Genomic DNA, 16,889 nt, shown 5'->3' with positions numbered 1-16,889 from the left:
ACTATAAACGTGTTATAATGTGGTGTCTCTGGAAGAACTGGTATTTTTAAAAATTAGTTTTCTTCTTTGACAAACGGGGTTCAACGTTTCTTCTTTCGTCGTCGTCGTTGTCGTCGTCGTCATCGTCGGCTTTAAGAAATGAAAAATGTTATTGCTGTCGTACCTCACGTGACTCTTATCTTACATGATTACGTTTGCGTCTACGATCGTTCTGTTTTATACGTGTCGTTTGTTCGCGAAGAATTTTTGTCATGGTGTACATATTCCTTTTTTTTTTTTTATATATCTTCCATTCGACCTCAAACTCCCGATTGATTTTCCTACTCTAACTTTAGCTTTATCTTATAATAACATCCTATACACATTCGATTTTCCTCATTTTTTTATTCAAAAAATTTCTGTCCAATTGGTAACGAACGATTAATGCAAATTTTATAGCTATGCTACTACAAGCACGTATCCCGATGTAATAACTTGGCTTGTCCGTTGCGTTTGCAAGCTGTGCACGCTGACGCGATTAGAATTAATTAATTACGCCTCCAGTCGATTTTCAACGAATTCCTCTCGACTATCTCTCGGTAAATCCTTCGATCGAAGGTCTTTAACTCGAGAAAATATCTACGTAGGTGATTTCACGTTATTGTCATCCTTTATAATCTTATATCGTGTGAGAAGAAGAAAAAATAGGTGGATATATTGAATATATATCGCATTTTATGCATTTTCTTATCAAGCATTTTCTTGCCGATGGTCACATATATCGAGTCGAAAAACCTATACATGTTAAATCTGAATATTCTAGGACTTGTAGCATGATCTATATGACCAAGTTGTGCCGAATAAGGCATTTGTTCAGAAGAACGAAAATTACAGCATATTCAAAAATTAAACAAATCAGAAGAAAAACAATTTCTCATGAGAACGTGAGGTCTTTTATGTGAGATTCGGCGTCGAACAACGAATTATTATATTTTCATTGTAATAAATATATTATTCTAGGAGCATGTTGTTCATCATGCTCCTAGAATAATATAGAAAATGGAAAAAGATAGAAAGAGAGTTCGTTGGATTCCGATACAAAGCAACTTCGAAATTTTGCGTGATCCTCGCATATCTGCAGTCATTAAGAGGTACCGTGTCGAATTTCACAGGACTCTATTCGACGCACGTACCACTGCGAGTACTTCGAAATGAACGCTTTTATAACGTGCATGGCCTATGTATTCGACTAAAAACGAAAGGTTGAATAAAAATCTGGGCAATCTAATAATTTCAATCATGTAATTCGATTAAACTGTTAACTGTATTGCTCTGTTGCAAAAATGTTGTGCAACCAAAATTAAGAGATGTGGAATATAACAGAATATATACAGCTGTTGCAAAGTTGAATTCAATTATAACGAAAAAAATGATAGTTGGTGTTTTTCTAAAATTAATAATTTCATTGAAGATATTTAAACAAAACCATATGAAAAAAGAGCCAAAAACTAGCTTTACAACATATATTTTTCAGAATTGTAGGTCAAAAATTAACAGTATAAAGTACAAAAAGAACATTTTTTTTTGGGAGTAGCTTTTACAAACCTTTTAAAAAAATCTCTTTGAAGAAAAAACAACAAAAAATCAAGATTAATACCAGAATAGGAAAGTACAAGATCGAATAAAATCGAATAGAATTGAATCGTACAGAAGCAAATATAGTAGAATGGAATTGAATAAGATTGAATAGGATAGCTATTAAGATCGAATAAGAAAAAATAGAATTGAATCTGATCGAATAAAATCGAAATAAGATCGAACAGGATCGAATAAGTCCGAATAGGATCGAATAATACCAAATATGGTCGAATAGGATCGTAAAGGATCGAATAAGACAATAGGATTGTCTCGGGTCGGCTCCGCTTGGCTCGATCCTATTCGATCTATTCGATCCTATTCGATCCTATTCTATCTTACTTGTCCTATTTATTCCTATTCGATTTCTTTCGGTTCTATTTGTTTTTTTTCGGTCCAATACTCTCATATTCGATCTTATTTGACCCTATTCGATCATATTCGATCCCATTCGATTCCATTCCATCTTACTCGCTTCAATTCGATCCTATCCGATTTTATTCGATCCTGTTCGATCCTATTTGATCTTATTCGATTCTATTCGATCCCATTCTGGTGTATTTCATTTTGTTTCTTTTCAGTTGATCCTATTCGATCTTATTTTGGTTCTAATCGATCCTATTCGATTCAAGTCATTCCTTGTTTCGTATTATTCGATCCTATTGTTCAAATATATCGATCCAAAAAAAAGATCATTACAACAAAATACTACGGTATTAGGGCAAAATTACTTGAAAAATTAATAATGATCGTTTAAGAGCTATGAAATTGAGAATGATCGTTTGACTTTAAAGAAAGTTTCCAACTGACTTCTTTTTGGTTTACCTGAAGAAATTTTGATTAGAAAAAAATATCCCGGAGATACGTTGCTTAATACCGAGATGATTAAAGTGAGAGCGATCTGGTGTGACACGTGGAGGAGTTTGGAGATGAGGACAGGTGAAGATGATGATAAGGAAGAGCCAGAGGGTCCAAAGAAACCGGAAAAGGAGGCCGAAAGTCGGAGGTAGGAAGAAAGCAACTGACGATCGAGAGTTTCGTACGGGCCATCGACTTTCTTTTCCTTCTTGAAACAGGTTTTACCTTCGGAGTATGTTCGACCTTGAAGAATCGATCCGGAAATCGACTCAATGTATGCATGAATTTTTTTGGAGTTTCTATTTTCATTATACGACTGATATATATATATATATCTTGTATAGTATTTTCTAATATATTTTTTCATTCTAATATTAAAATATTTATTTACGTATATGTCATCGAATCATTTGAAAAATATTTATTGTACATTATAGAAATGAGTTTACTCAAGAATTCGATGTAACGTTCGTATTTTACGAAAAACCCTACCGTCTATCTTTAATCTCACAATTGCATTATTTTTCACAAACGTCCATATTTGTTCTGAAATTTGCGCTTATGTTCGCCAGACGATTACTTCGTACAAAATGTTAGGACACAGGAACGAACTTTCACTGCTCGTTCCACTAACTTCTGACATTCCGGTCCACACGAATTTTCAAGTTTGCGTATTCTCACTTTGGCGAACTTTCTACGCGCGAACTCGCGCATCGTTGCCTCTCCAATTAGTCGTGCTTAATTTCTCAAATTGTTTGCCAGCTTTACTTAGTCTTCCGAGATTCAGGCAATTAAAAAAGAAAGAAAATAAAACATAGAAGAAATATGGCCGAGTTGTCTTCGAGTTGTCATTCATAAATCTTTTACCGGTCGGTCGTAAAATTTTTTACTGAAATTTCATCAAATATATTTTTAAAATGATAAAATAAATATGTCATGAGCAAATATTTGATGGGATTATGTTCAGGCGACAACATTGTACATGATAATGTCACTTTTACGTAAAGGCAAAATCAAATAGTAGCTTTCACACATGAAAATAAAAGAGAAGAGGAGTAAAATCGAGCAAAGCGATTCGCATTACAAAATGACGAAAAAAAAAAGAAGAATAATGCGCAAAAGGAAATGGGAGTACTCTCGTTTCGAGAAACATAAGGATCGGATAATGAGAGAGTATTGAAGTATTCATGGAAGACGACGAGCGTCAAAAGGCCTTGCACTTGGGTTCTTCTCCAAAGCGCACGTTACTTCGCTAGAAAAAAGGAAACTAAGAAAGGGAGAAAAGAGACGAGAGTAAAGGAAAAGAGGAAAGAAAAAAAAACGACGGTCCTAGTTATTTCGGATTAAAAAAAGAAAAATATAAAAAAGGTACTAGTAGCATTTCTAGGAGAAGACGCACGTAGTCTCGATAGACAAGCCTTCACTAAATCGTTTTGTGAAAGACAGCGTTCCTTTGGATCCGCTTCTCTTGCTCGCTCAGAGATCCATCTAAAACGGGGATCTTTCGATTTAAAGTCTCCCCAAACGTCACGATGAGAGCAGCTACGCCGATGGGAGCTTCAGTGGCAGAACCGTTACTCGCGATGGTGGATACGAAGAGGATAGGAAACGTAGTTTCGTTTGCTTGTGAGGCCGCTTCTGGATAAGAAAGAAACAGAGAGAGAAAGAGAGAGGGAGAGTACGAGAGAGAGAGAGAGAGAGAGAGAGAGAGAGAGAGAGAGAGAGAGAGAAGGAGAGAAAGTCGAGGAAACGAAGAAGAGAAAGAAAGAAAGCAAGCAAGCAGACTGGCAGGCAGAGGAGGCTCTTTTCGCCTTTCCTGGAATTTTATCTGTCTGGAGAAGGATACCTCCGTCTTAAAGGGTACGCGAGACGAGGGGTGGGAAAGAAGAATAAGAAGAATAAGAAGAAGAAGAAGAAGAAGGAGGAGGAGGAGGAGGTGGAAGCTATAAGACCGGCCCTCTAAGATAAGGCAAGACGCGGATAGGAGTTCGTCCGTCACTGCAACGAAATTCCGTCCGCAATCTCCGAAGGAATCTTTGCTATCCGGGTAGCCACCGGGTGCTCAAGCAACAACCCTGCTCTCCTACGGCCTCGTTTCGACCCTCAACGTTGCTCGCGTACTCCAGAAAAGACGCGCAAGGGTGGGTCAGCTGGAGGGTGAACGTTAGCGAAGACGAGGATAAAGAAATAAGAACGGGAGAAAGAAAGAAAGAGAGAGAGAGAGAGAGAGAGAGAGAGAGAGAGAGAGAGAGAGAGAGAGAGATCTTCACAGTGGTGAGACGAAGAAGACTCGATAAAGTAATAGTTTCATTTTACGAGGAGAGAACCTAGCTAGGATCCTTCTGCTCCTTCTCGAGCAGAGCAATCGACTACTCGCGATTCGCGTTCCTTCATTGTTTCCAACATCTTGGAACTTCACCTTACTTTTAGCACCTCTTATTTCTACGATATAAGACGAAATACGGAAATTAAATGACGCTCCATTCTCATCTCGGCTAGGGAGGAAAAATAATGCAATATTTTTTTCGATTTTTAAACCGACGAGTATTAAGAATTTTAAAAAGTACATAACGAGCCGATTAAAAGTTCACTCTGATCTTAGATAGTTCTCTCGGTCGACGTCTAGTGCGATCCAATACAATTGTGTTACACGATCACTATCATACATTTCTCTCTGGTTACCTACAGTTCGATTTTTACGAGAAACATCCTTGTTGGTCGATTAGTCGCTATTAATGGCGCCATTGTTTTCACGACTTCTTAATGCCGACGATATAAACGTCGCGATAATTACTTCCTGAGAGAAGTAATAAGAGAACCGAATTTCCCTTTCTCTCTCTTCCTCTCTCTTTTAAGGAAATCGATGCGCCGGATTTAGTCTTTACTGGATCATAAATTCTTGAGATTTGCATACTGTCCGATTCGAAACAAGGTCGTACATGAGCTGGTTGTGCAACGAGAGACTGCTTTCTGAGTTTATACCGATCGTATACACAGGAATACGATATCTTGGATGGTTAATTAGGTATTGAATTATCGTCGGAGAAACCGTCTAGTCTTGATTCAAATTCTAGGATAACACACGCACACAAGGTAAAAAGAAAATCGCATAACGTTAAATCAAGCATTCGACGATTACCGTGCATTTTCAATGCACTTTTTAACCTACATTCGTTAGCCATTTTAAAATCGCACTTTAGGGATTTAACAAAGCATAAAGCGATCGAGCTTTCACGATTTAACTTTGCTATGAGATTCTAATTTTTATGACTTTATTATGCCAACGTGGATAATCGCTCTCAAGAGGGAAACGTTATCTTTCCTGGTTAATGTTTCATAACATTAGCTCACTTAGCACGAGTAACGATTAATAATTTTGTCCTTTTTCTACCGACTTTCGAGTTCGTTCAACTCGAAACATGATCTATTTTCTCGTAGCTCCTTAAATCCTATTGAGTTTCGAGCCCTTAGGCTACACGTTAGCATGTTCGGAATATTTTGTTCTTTATCCAAAAAAGAGTAAAGTTATATTAAAGGATTTTAAGTATTGCATACACGTTTCTCCCGTTTCGAACAATTGCTTTGCCTGTATCAAACGTTCGCTAGAAAGAAACCATGTCGAAACACTCGGACTCGAAGATTCGAAGAAAGTATTTTCGGTGCGTGCCGTGTCGTTTGAACGTTTTGCGCGTGACCGGAGTTGGATCTTGTCTTTCTTTTTCCTTCTCTTTCCTTTTTCCTATATTCTGTCCTCCTTTCACCGGTTCCATTCGAGATCCGGAAAGAGGAGATGATGCGTAGGTATTACGCGTCTTCTCCAAAGAAGATAAGAGACCTGAAGCTTCGTGCGTAAGCAAATAATACGCCTGGTATTTCACTTTCTCCGATCGTTGAGGCATTTCTATTTGAAAAAAAAAGTGAACGAGCGAGGAGAGTCATGAAGATGTTATCGATTTCTTTTTTTTAATCGCACATGGAATAAAATAGAAAATCTGTTATTTTCATTCAAAGAACTTTTCTCTCGTATCCAAAATTCTTGAGTTCTTTTAAATCTCGTAAGTTTCGTGCGATTGAAAATTTCAAAATTAGACATCTTCAAAGAGGAAAAGAAGGAAATGTGATTTTAAAAATATCGAGATCGGGTCCTCGCTATTCACTTTAGGACGTGTACATCCATACTAAGCGAGTATAAGTAAGAGCTCGTTACTAAGGAACGGATCATTGAGCGGTAGGAGACTTTGTTCGCGCATCGATCTCGTCAATGCACCGACTCAAACCCGATTTCACGCTCCGTATCATCGACTAACGGAAGGGTCGAGAAATCTGGACAGTCTGGTTACGGTTAAGATGAGATAGGCTTCTCAGGCCAACCCTTGGCCGGTCCTTCCTTCGTGGACTCATCTCGTTAGATCGTCGAATTAATTGAGATGCATTTGAGAAATCGAATTGTCAAACTTTCCTTTCCTGAGTCGAACGAATGTCCAACCAGGCGACCATCCAAAATGGAAACGAAATAATAATAAGAGACACGAGGGAAAACGTTGCGGTGAGATGTATATACGAGTTCGAGTTTATGGGCCGCTCTTTAAATCGAGAACGTTAGTATTCTACTAGTATAGAAGTTTTCGAGACGAACGATCGACGGCAAAGGAGGCATTAGCGGGGTTATTTTCTTCGTTGGATCGTTCTTATTTTATGGAGCCTTTATTCAAAAGTAGTATACTCGACGAGAAAACTTCTTTTCTACGTATTTCTCGAGGAAGTTGAATTTAAGGCGATTAAATTTTGATGTTCCTCGTAGACCATGTGTTCCGTAGAGATGGAATTATTTCGTAGGTATATTCTAAACACGTTCGATCGAATCTTAAATCTTAGATCCCTCAATTTACATTATTGCTATACATTTTTTTTCAAACCAAGAAATCGTACGAGCTAAATGGAGATGAAAAAAAGAAAAAAAAAAAAAAGAAAAAGGAAAACGCAACGGTGTTCCGTTCGAACTAGATTAAAGATTACACGTCCCTAAAAAGATCTCTGGAATAATGTTACAGCCGATGCGTATGTGGGCCGCAAAAGGGCCTCAGGGAGTGTGTCAGGAGCCTCTTCGCGAGTGAATGGCACTTTGACTCACCAATAAGAAAGCGGTCCAAACTCTTGAGATATTCGAAATCGAATTGGTTCTACGCGACGAGCGTGAATTTCATCGAAAAGTATCATTGAGAAACGATTTGTTCCGCGTTTTATTTCTGTCTCGAGTCGGTTCGATGATTCACGTATTTTACGCAACGCGCGAACTCCTCGACATCTTCTCAACACGTTTAATGAATTTTCATTAGCGCAGCCAAGCTCGACTTTCAATTACGAAAGAAGACGACGAAGAAGAAGAAGAAGAAAAAGGAAAAGAAGAGTCTTTCTCGTACGTATCGTAATAATATGTCTTCATGCTTGGCGACCTGTGAAATGATCTAACTCCATAATCGTTACTTTCCTATTTTCATTATATCATTTCGTCGTTAATCTATTCGAAACTAGAAAGATAGAAAATTGTTAAAATATTCAAACGACGATTGCCTCTTCATCTCGATCAAAAGTATGATCATGACGATAGACAATTCAATACAATTATTATAGAGTTTGTCTTATTCCCAAATGCAATACAGATTTAGTTTACTTTGAATATATATATATATATATATATATATATATATATATATATGTATATACACACACACACAAACACACATACACACATATATATACATATAATAAGAACACTGTTATTCGTCAGCGAGACGATTCGAGTTGGCTTCGAAGATGCATGTCCTTGGAATCCGACGACTTCGTTTCGTTTTCGCGTTGGCATTGCATCAACCAGGATGCAGAATGCATAGTAATGGTACGCGTGTTCTCGTAGCCGGTACTGTCTAAGAAAGACATTGTCGATTCAACGAGGAGAGAACTGTTCGAAACGAAAGTTCACGTACACATAGCTCAAGTTGCGTTGTCATCGGAGAAAGAGCAAGAGAAAGAGAGAGATAGATAAAGAAAGAAAGAGAGAGAGAGTACATTTCTCTGATACGAAATTCCATGGATGCAGAATCCACCACTGTGATATCAGCACTAGCTAGCTTGCTCCTGATGCTACCTCTAACTCTCTTTCTCTAGCTCTCTCAGTGGTTTTCTTCCTCCCTGAATGTTGTTGCACGATGCTATTGCCGCTTCTAATGCGCATCCGCTTTTTGCGTTTTCGTAGGAGAGCACGTCTGTTGAGGTCGACTCGTAAATACTCCTCGTTGTTCTCTATCTCCGCTTTCTCGTATTTATAATACACATATAATGCACGTAAAACAGAGAACGCACGTGCGCATAATACGTTCGCGAACTCTCGAGATGCCTGTACGAAGAATCAACACCCACTTTATAATCCTCTTTCACCGACATGGATAGAGCTAAAGTCATTGATATCAGACTTCGTATTAATTAATAGTCTACGAAAATACATTCAATAGATGTTTCAAAGTATCTTACATTTCATTGTATTTCTTTGAATAACGTCGTAAGATTCTCTATCTGTTGTTGTTTTTTTGTTTGTATCATCTCGTATTGTTATAAAGAAAATTATATTATTATAATTTCATTATTATTATTATTATTATTATAAGATATTGTATAATGATGTGGAAGGCTCAATGTTTAAGAGAGTCGATTTTAAAGTCCATCGAACACATATATACCTCATGAGATAAGGATTTATGAAATATCGAGAAATCGATCCTATTAAATCAATAGTACTGAAATATGTAGATAAAAAGAGGATATTTTTCCGATTAAAATGGTTTTCCTTTCAAGTTTTTACGACTTTTAGTTCTGTAGATATCGTCTTAGGATTATTGCCATTCATAATTTGATAGTAATAGTAATAGTAGTAGTAGCGAAAAATGTGTTTATGGCGTACAACTGGATAAGTGCGTAAATTCCAAGAATTTTTATAGGTCAATGTGTCAGCTTTCAAGATATTATATAGATCAATATCAATATAAGTATTTTTTACTTAAATTAAAATATTTCCGGAACGAAAATTAAAGAAGGCAGACTCGAAATGAAAACTATTTTTACAGATTTTTCTCTATTTTCTCGTTATAACTAATCGTTATAAACAATTTCTTCTAAACAATTTTTTATAAAAAACTTCTTTTGACTAATTTCGATAAACAACGTAGTATGAACAATGTTTACAAACATTTTGTTATAAAAAAATTGGTATAAACCCTTCCTTTGCATCGACAAAATATTTCTCTTGGCTTATCTCAGCAACAAATCGCTATTTGCATTCCAAGGCATTGCGTTTGGATACACGTAAACGGCAAGAAGAGGCAAGGTAGAAGAGCCAAGATAAAATTTCTTAAAGGCAAAGATGAGAAATTCTCTCGCATAGAATACTTCCTCCAGCTATACCTTCTTCATCTTCGTCTTTGCTGGAGTTCTTTTCACCGATCCTTTACCACTACCTCGACTATCATCGAAATCTACTTTTATAGTCGCCTGGAAGACGCAAACTTTTGTCTTAAGGGGGCGAAATTCAAATTCGCTTTTAAAAGAAAAAGCCGGCTTCATTTTATGATCAGTGCTAAGGGAGAGTAGGCATTTAAGAAAAAAAAAAGAGAGAGAGAGAGAGAGAGAGAAAAAATTCGATCCTTATTGACACTTCTTTTTATGATATTCTTTTAGATTAGAGTATTAGTTCTACGAATTTTATAAAATCATATATTTAAAAATAATTTTACAATCTAGATTATAATATTGTACCGTAATTCCATTAATTAAAATTATAAAAATAAACAAAATGGAATATATTTCGTTTCTTCTTATATTAAGAGTATCTATATATAATAAAATGAGAGATTTTTCATAAAATTAGATCAAGCATGTAACAGTCAAAGGTCAAGGACTAAAAATAGTCAGATCCGGAAATAGGCAATATCTAGCTGTTGTACGATTGCAACTATGAGCGCGTGTTGAGAACGCAATTTCTTTGTATTAAATTCTGAAGAGCTCAGGAGAGTTGATATGCGATATAATGCATTTTATTATTTCGATAACTTATAAATAATGTATTTGACTGACTGAATTATAATAGTTTCGTAAATTACGGTATTCGTGTACTGTTACTTGTATTGGCTATCTCTAAGTTAATGATAACAAGTTTTACAACAAGACTTAACGAACTGTTTGAGATCGAAAGCTTTGAATAGAATATGTGAATGCTTTTGATGAACTATCCAGAAAAGCGATCGTGAAATTAGAAAAGGGAAAGGTAAAGGAATAATTTCTATGAAAGTGTGTACGAAAAAGAATAGAATCGCTTATTGATCTATAGGCTTGGCTGAATAGTTAATTCAAAGTATTTAAGTAATAGCATAGTGTGATTCTTTGTAATGATACTTTGAAATGATTACACTGCTTCTTGAATGAAAAATAAAATATTTTAAGGATAGATTCCAGATAAACGCAAACTATATTGGGCTTAATATATTAAAAAGTGTTTAAGATTCGAACAATGACGAATATGTTCTTTATCTTACTGCATCTTATTACCGAGCGTCCAACGAATTCTCAAGAGTAAATATTCTGTGTAGTGATATATGAAAAGATATATGATATTGAAAAAAAGCTATGTGAATCGTCAAAGGTATACATGTGCGCGTCAATACCAGCATCCTTTGAGCAATAGGTAAGTACTTAAGATACTGTGGAACACTCAGAGGCTCCTCTTCTTCTTTGTAGCATTCGAAGTAGTTTCGTTTCTCGCATCGTCGACGACAAATCGCAATTTGCATTCGAAACCAATGCGCCTAGGACACGTGTCCGAGTAGGTTCGGATGGATCGAAACAGGATTCCCTGAGGGCGAAGGTGAGTCTCTTTCTGTCTCTCTCTTTCTCTTTCTTTCTTTTTCACTTCATTTTGCTTCGCTTGTCTTTCGTGTCCACTTTGACGCGACTACAGCATTTTTCTGTTCTTTTTTTTCCTTCGTCCGCTTGTTTTTCTCTGTCCATCAGTTTGTCTCTTTCTCTCGTGTCTCCATTCAGCGACGAGTGATCGCAATTGGCGACCGACCGGATTTTCCGGAGAAAGGAACTACTACTACCGGCGCCTTCGTCCACAGACCGGAACGAATCGTCTTTTGCACGCAGCATCCCATCCCTCGATGTCTCCTCCTCTTTCCTCCACCCCTTTCGATTCTTCCTCCACGCCTCGTAATCGCTCAACGAGTCGCCGATCGAGAGATTTATCTCGCGAATGGTTTAGAAAGTGCAATCGTGCTCGCGACTTCTCGTGACTCTCGCGATGACGTGCGTTCCTTTTTATCTATCTATCTTTCTTTATTCTCGAGAAGAATAAGGAGAAAAGATTTCTTCGAAAAGCTAGAAAACCCGCGTTTCTATTCTTACGAACATTTTACAATTGATTAAATATTTTTATATTCTCTTTAAGTACCTTTGATGTATTGTATTATTTAGATACTGAAATGAATACATTTTTGTTCCCGTTTTCTAAAAATTTTCACCCATAAGGACGATTAAAAGTAAATGAAAATGATTCATTCGTAGAATGTTAAGAGAAACGTAGAAAGCTTATCCAATAATATTTCGAATATAAATTTTCGAAGATCATTATATATATATATATATATATATATATATATATATATATATATAACATTTAATAATATCTTGAAACTTTGAAGAGAGCAAAGTAGGGACCATCGAATAAATGATGATATTGAAAGGCAAGCGAAATAATGGCCGGTCACGATGCATAACCAGTACTATATACAAGTTCAAGCGACAAGGACGCTTTCACAAGAAGACTTCGACGGTCGCTTAAGGTTAACCGCCGTACCATCAAGATCTTGCCTTTGTTCTATACAACGAACAGATTGTAAGATCCTTCGGGTATTTGCTAAGGCCGATTAAACCTTAATGACCAACATTTATTTCAATTAGGATGCATGCGAGCATGCTAATTAATGTAATACTCTTGGCTCGGATACGATATGGTAATTATGACGTCGTACAAGAAATTATAACTTTACGCCGGTCATCTAACGTTCATTTAGTCTCTTAGAAGTGTGTATTCAAGGGTGTATTCATCAAGTACTTCGTTTAATAAATCTAACGAACTTCCGTTTCTGAATTATACTACGTTTTATTATTATTTTCTTACAAAAAGATGTTGAGAATAGATCCTTTGAGTTATTCCTCATCATTCAAAATATAATCTTTCAAACAACAGAAATAGATGACCGAATAATACATAGTTATAAGCGTACGAAAATACGGAGAAAGAGAAATGCGAATTTTCCTCTCAAATCGAAATATCCTTGTCGAATTTCATTTTTCGGACGTTTCCTATATTCTTTGAATCTATCACGAATGTCTAATAAATTTACACAGCTGCCGATCGATGTACCATAGTCGCAGTGGCTTTTACCTTCCGATCTCTCCTCTCTCTTTCTCTTTCAACTTATACTGTCCGATTGCCCTAACCTTTGCTACGATTCTATAATGAGTTATTGAAATTTGTCTTATATTGAGTTATTGGAATATTACAAAAGATATAAAATATTTTAAATAGAGACCCGTACAAAATAGAAAGCATTAATTATTAATTACTTATTATACATATTGTATGTATACGCATAGATACAGAATAGACGTATATAAACGTGGAAGAAGATTTTTTTTAAGCGGCGGATCCCACGCTCGGAATTCAGTCTCTGGAGAAAGTGTATTCTTGATCGGTCGGCTCTGAAGACGAAGCCTGTCCGCAAGAATGTATGTTAATGACCTGCTACGAACGTTCGCTACGGGAAGACTTATCAAGAACGTAGCGGATGTTCTTTTACTCTGAAATGTGAATCCTCCAATCTCCTTTTCTTTTTTTTTTATGCACATCTAGTCACTTACGAGAATTTCATTGTAAGCAATTCTTGAAAATAGATCGCAGACTTATTGGATTTTTTCCATTATGAAAGCACATTGTCGTTGACGTTTTCATTTCTTCGTTTCTTTTTCTCCAACTTCCAAATAAATCAGAGAACCAATTTTTGATTATTTCCAGATTATTTCCAATTATTTCCAGAACCGATTATACCTACCTTCGAGAATGGGGCTAATTGAACCATGATCTGAGTTGCAAAATAAGCAAGATTTCACTCTGTGATTCATCCTACGAACGTTGGATCACAGGTGAAAACTTTGTATGACGTCTTTCGTTTAAATTGCAGATGTTCCGATTCCGGTATCACAGGAAACAGATCCTGTTTAAGGCTTTGAAAAAGTTAACAGAGAATTGGTATTCATTCTGAGATTCACTTCTGGTATGCATTCGTCTCTCAATATATATATATATATTTTTTTTTCTATATATTTATTTCCATCCTATAGAGAACGGTCAGTTTGTGGTTGCTTTCGATTTCGAGATACGTTAGAACGCGCGTCGTTATAAGATATACGAGACTGTAAAATAATAATGGACGATCTTTTGCGAGTTCGTTAGACCTGGAGAATTACGTTAGTTCGTAGTAGTAGTAGTAGTAATAGTAGAAGGAGCAGAAGCCATAGTGGTTGCGTAGTGTACAGTAGTAACATCAGTAAGTATCTCTTTCTCTCTGTGTGTAAATGGAGCAAACGACGATTCACCGTGTCTCGCGTTACCGTTATGATCGTTCCGCTATTACGCGATGCGACTCGTATTATGCTTAGATTTCGCTCTTAGTAAAGAACTTAACGTGCAGTTCGAACTCTCGTACCGATAATTATTATTATATCGATAGTTGGAAACTCCTAAAAAGAGATTGGCAGAAATTATTCTGTAAATAGATATTTTCGAATAAGTATTCTTAAAAAAAAAGAAAAAAGAAAAGAAAAGAAAAAACTCGTCACGTTTAACTTTCCTTGCAATTTATAATTATCAGAATGAGGCTGAAAGGATAATGAACATAATGCAGAATCCCATTTTTATACTATAAACGCATCGTTTCGTGATTTCTGTAATAAAAAGAATAAAGTTTCAATGTGTGGGCGAGGAGGTGAAATTAACAGGAGGGGTAAAAGAGAAGAAGAAGGGGCAGAGAAAACTCGATTACAGAGTAGCTTTCGACGAGCCGACCGCTATAACGAGTTCTTTCGCGAGCAACTACTGTGCTCGAAACACGTGAATCGATGCATTTAAAACGGTGTTTTCGCCTTATCGTTCCGGTTCCTTGACAGTTCCATTTTTGTTTCGAAAAACAAATGAACATCAGGACTACTCAGGATACTTTTATGGAAAATCATCAGAAATCATTAACGATCCATTGAAATATTTTACGGATATATTTCAATGTTTTGTCGTTTTGATAGATCTTTCTAGTAAATTTTTACGAATTCATCTGAATAAGTACGATTTTTTAAATATAAACTTTAAAGATGACACAACGAAGAAAAACATAGAGGATAAAAAAGAAAAAGTAAAGATATTATGTAAGGGTCCAGTCTAAAGTCCAGAGAGGACTTTAATGATGCGATTAAGCGCTTCCTGATCTTGAAAAAGTTTCCAGTACCGTGAACTTTTTTATGCTTCTTCAAAGATCTCCGAGTATTACATTCTCAGCCTCGTTGTAATGCCACTCTGCATGAAAGTCAATTATTATCCTATGCCTTTGCATTCAGTGACTCCATAAACGAAGGATTTATTCACTAGGTATATATTCTCTGTTATATTTATGCGAATAACTTCTAAGAACGGCTTCTCCTCGACCTGGAACTACCCTGAAAGAGAAATAACGCTGAACGGAGATCAACGACAAAGCTCAAAATGCGGGCATAACTCGTGGAACTTAAACTTCTTTTTAAATGTCGTATCTTCTTCATACAATAGAATATTCAACATTCGGTAAAATATACCTTCACCGTTCCGCATCAATATCGAAATAGTTAAGTACGTTTAGATCAAAAAAGAGTCAAGCAAGAAAATATCACAAAAACTGAGTTGTCCAATTATGGAAAGATTTCGGAAGTTCGTGACAATGAAAGATAATGAAAAAGTATTCTAATTCTCGAGTCATTCAATTCGAAGGTAGAAGTATAAAGACAACAACAGAAGATGTTATTGGTAAGAAAAGGTAGATGATAAATTCTAGTAAAACACGAACTTGTTGTAAACTTTCTCCGTTAATGATCGACATCAAACCAATTTTGCGCCCACATCGTTACTTGGTGTAACATCGAAGACGAAGACAATACGATGAAGTCAGAAAGAGAAAGAGAAAAAGATAAGGAAGGAAGAAGAAAGATGAGAAGAGATAGAATAGGAATAAAGATTCTTCTAATCGTTGTGAACTATCAAAGAAATATGGTACACGAGGTCTATTACAAAGAAATCGAGTATTTTCACTCTTCCAGTTTCAATTCTTTCTTTTTTTTTTTTCAAAAGAAAAATTGAACATGAATTTGAACATGGATCGATGTAAATCGTTCGGATGTATAAAAGCGAATTAACGCCACGCGACAATAATCGATGTTTGATAAATAACAAAAATTAACAATAATATCGAGGGTATTTCATCTTTATCCATAGTTGGTACTTCGGTAAGAATGGAGATTATAAAACGGACACGTAGTATTTATATCCCTTCGCCTTAGTCGCAAGCACGATCTATCATCACTCGTTCTACGGGACAAAGATTTCGAGATTCACCTTTACTCCTATCCTCCTACTTCATTAGAGCCAGAAAATCTTGCGAAAAAGTGATCCTCGTGCTGTTGGTTGCGTATAGAATCTCTATCTATTTATCTATCTCTCTTCCTTTTCCTTTTCTGTCTTGTGATAGCTAAGAAACGATCACTGTTTAATGAACACTTGTTCTATTTGCGTCTGTCAGAAAGTTAGACAAGATGGAAAGAACATAAAACACGAAGAAAAGGAGGGGAAGAAGGAGGAAGAAAAAAGAAGTACGAAATTATGGAGGTAGGGCGTGAAACGAGCTGGCTGTAACGTACTCTCTCTTACAACAGAAAGTGAATGAGTGCGAAAGAGAAAAAGAGAGAGAGAGAGAGAGAGAGAGAGAGAGAGAGAGAGAATACTAGCAAACTAGGAAACTAGAAAGAAAGAGAGAGAAAGAGAGGTCAGGGCGAACAAGCGTGCAAGCCGAGCACTCGAAACACCGAATTCTCATCGTTGCATTGTGATGCGCTCCCGCGTGTCTCGTTTCATCGGTGGCTCGGTTACGGAAGCGCGGCCGTATTACGAAAATTTGCCCGTTCCTTTTTACGACAACGGATTTATGGGAGGAAAATAGCACCGACGGGTGCATCCTTTTTCCCGAGAACGCCGCGAGAGCCCAGGCTTTTCCTGCCTCTCTTTCGTTGTTCGT

At 36.5% G+C, this 16,889-nt stretch overlaps 1 protein-coding gene across 4 annotated transcripts in view; it reads left to right on the top strand.

Annotated features, from left to right (window-relative positions):
* The window catches only part of LOC122627618, a 46,972-nt gene that overhangs the window by 10,928 nt on the left and 19,155 nt on the right, over positions 1–16,889 (top strand). Inside the window, exon 3 of one of the 4 annotated variants that reach the window (XR_006326884.1) lies at positions 11,257–11,901. The exons of the other annotated variants lie outside the window; for them this stretch is intronic. The gene's annotated coding sequence lies outside the window, so the exon portion shown is untranslated. Of the gene's footprint in view, positions 1–11,256; positions 11,902–16,889 lie in introns of those variants that run through there. 4 annotated transcript variants of the gene reach the window in all.

The sequence above is a fragment of the Vespula pensylvanica genome, chromosome 3, assembly GCF_014466175.1.
Source record: "Vespula pensylvanica isolate Volc-1 chromosome 3, ASM1446617v1, whole genome shotgun sequence".
Taxonomy (NCBI): domain Eukaryota; kingdom Metazoa; phylum Arthropoda; class Insecta; order Hymenoptera; family Vespidae; genus Vespula; species Vespula pensylvanica.
This window is presented reverse-complemented; position numbering and strand designations above follow the sequence as displayed.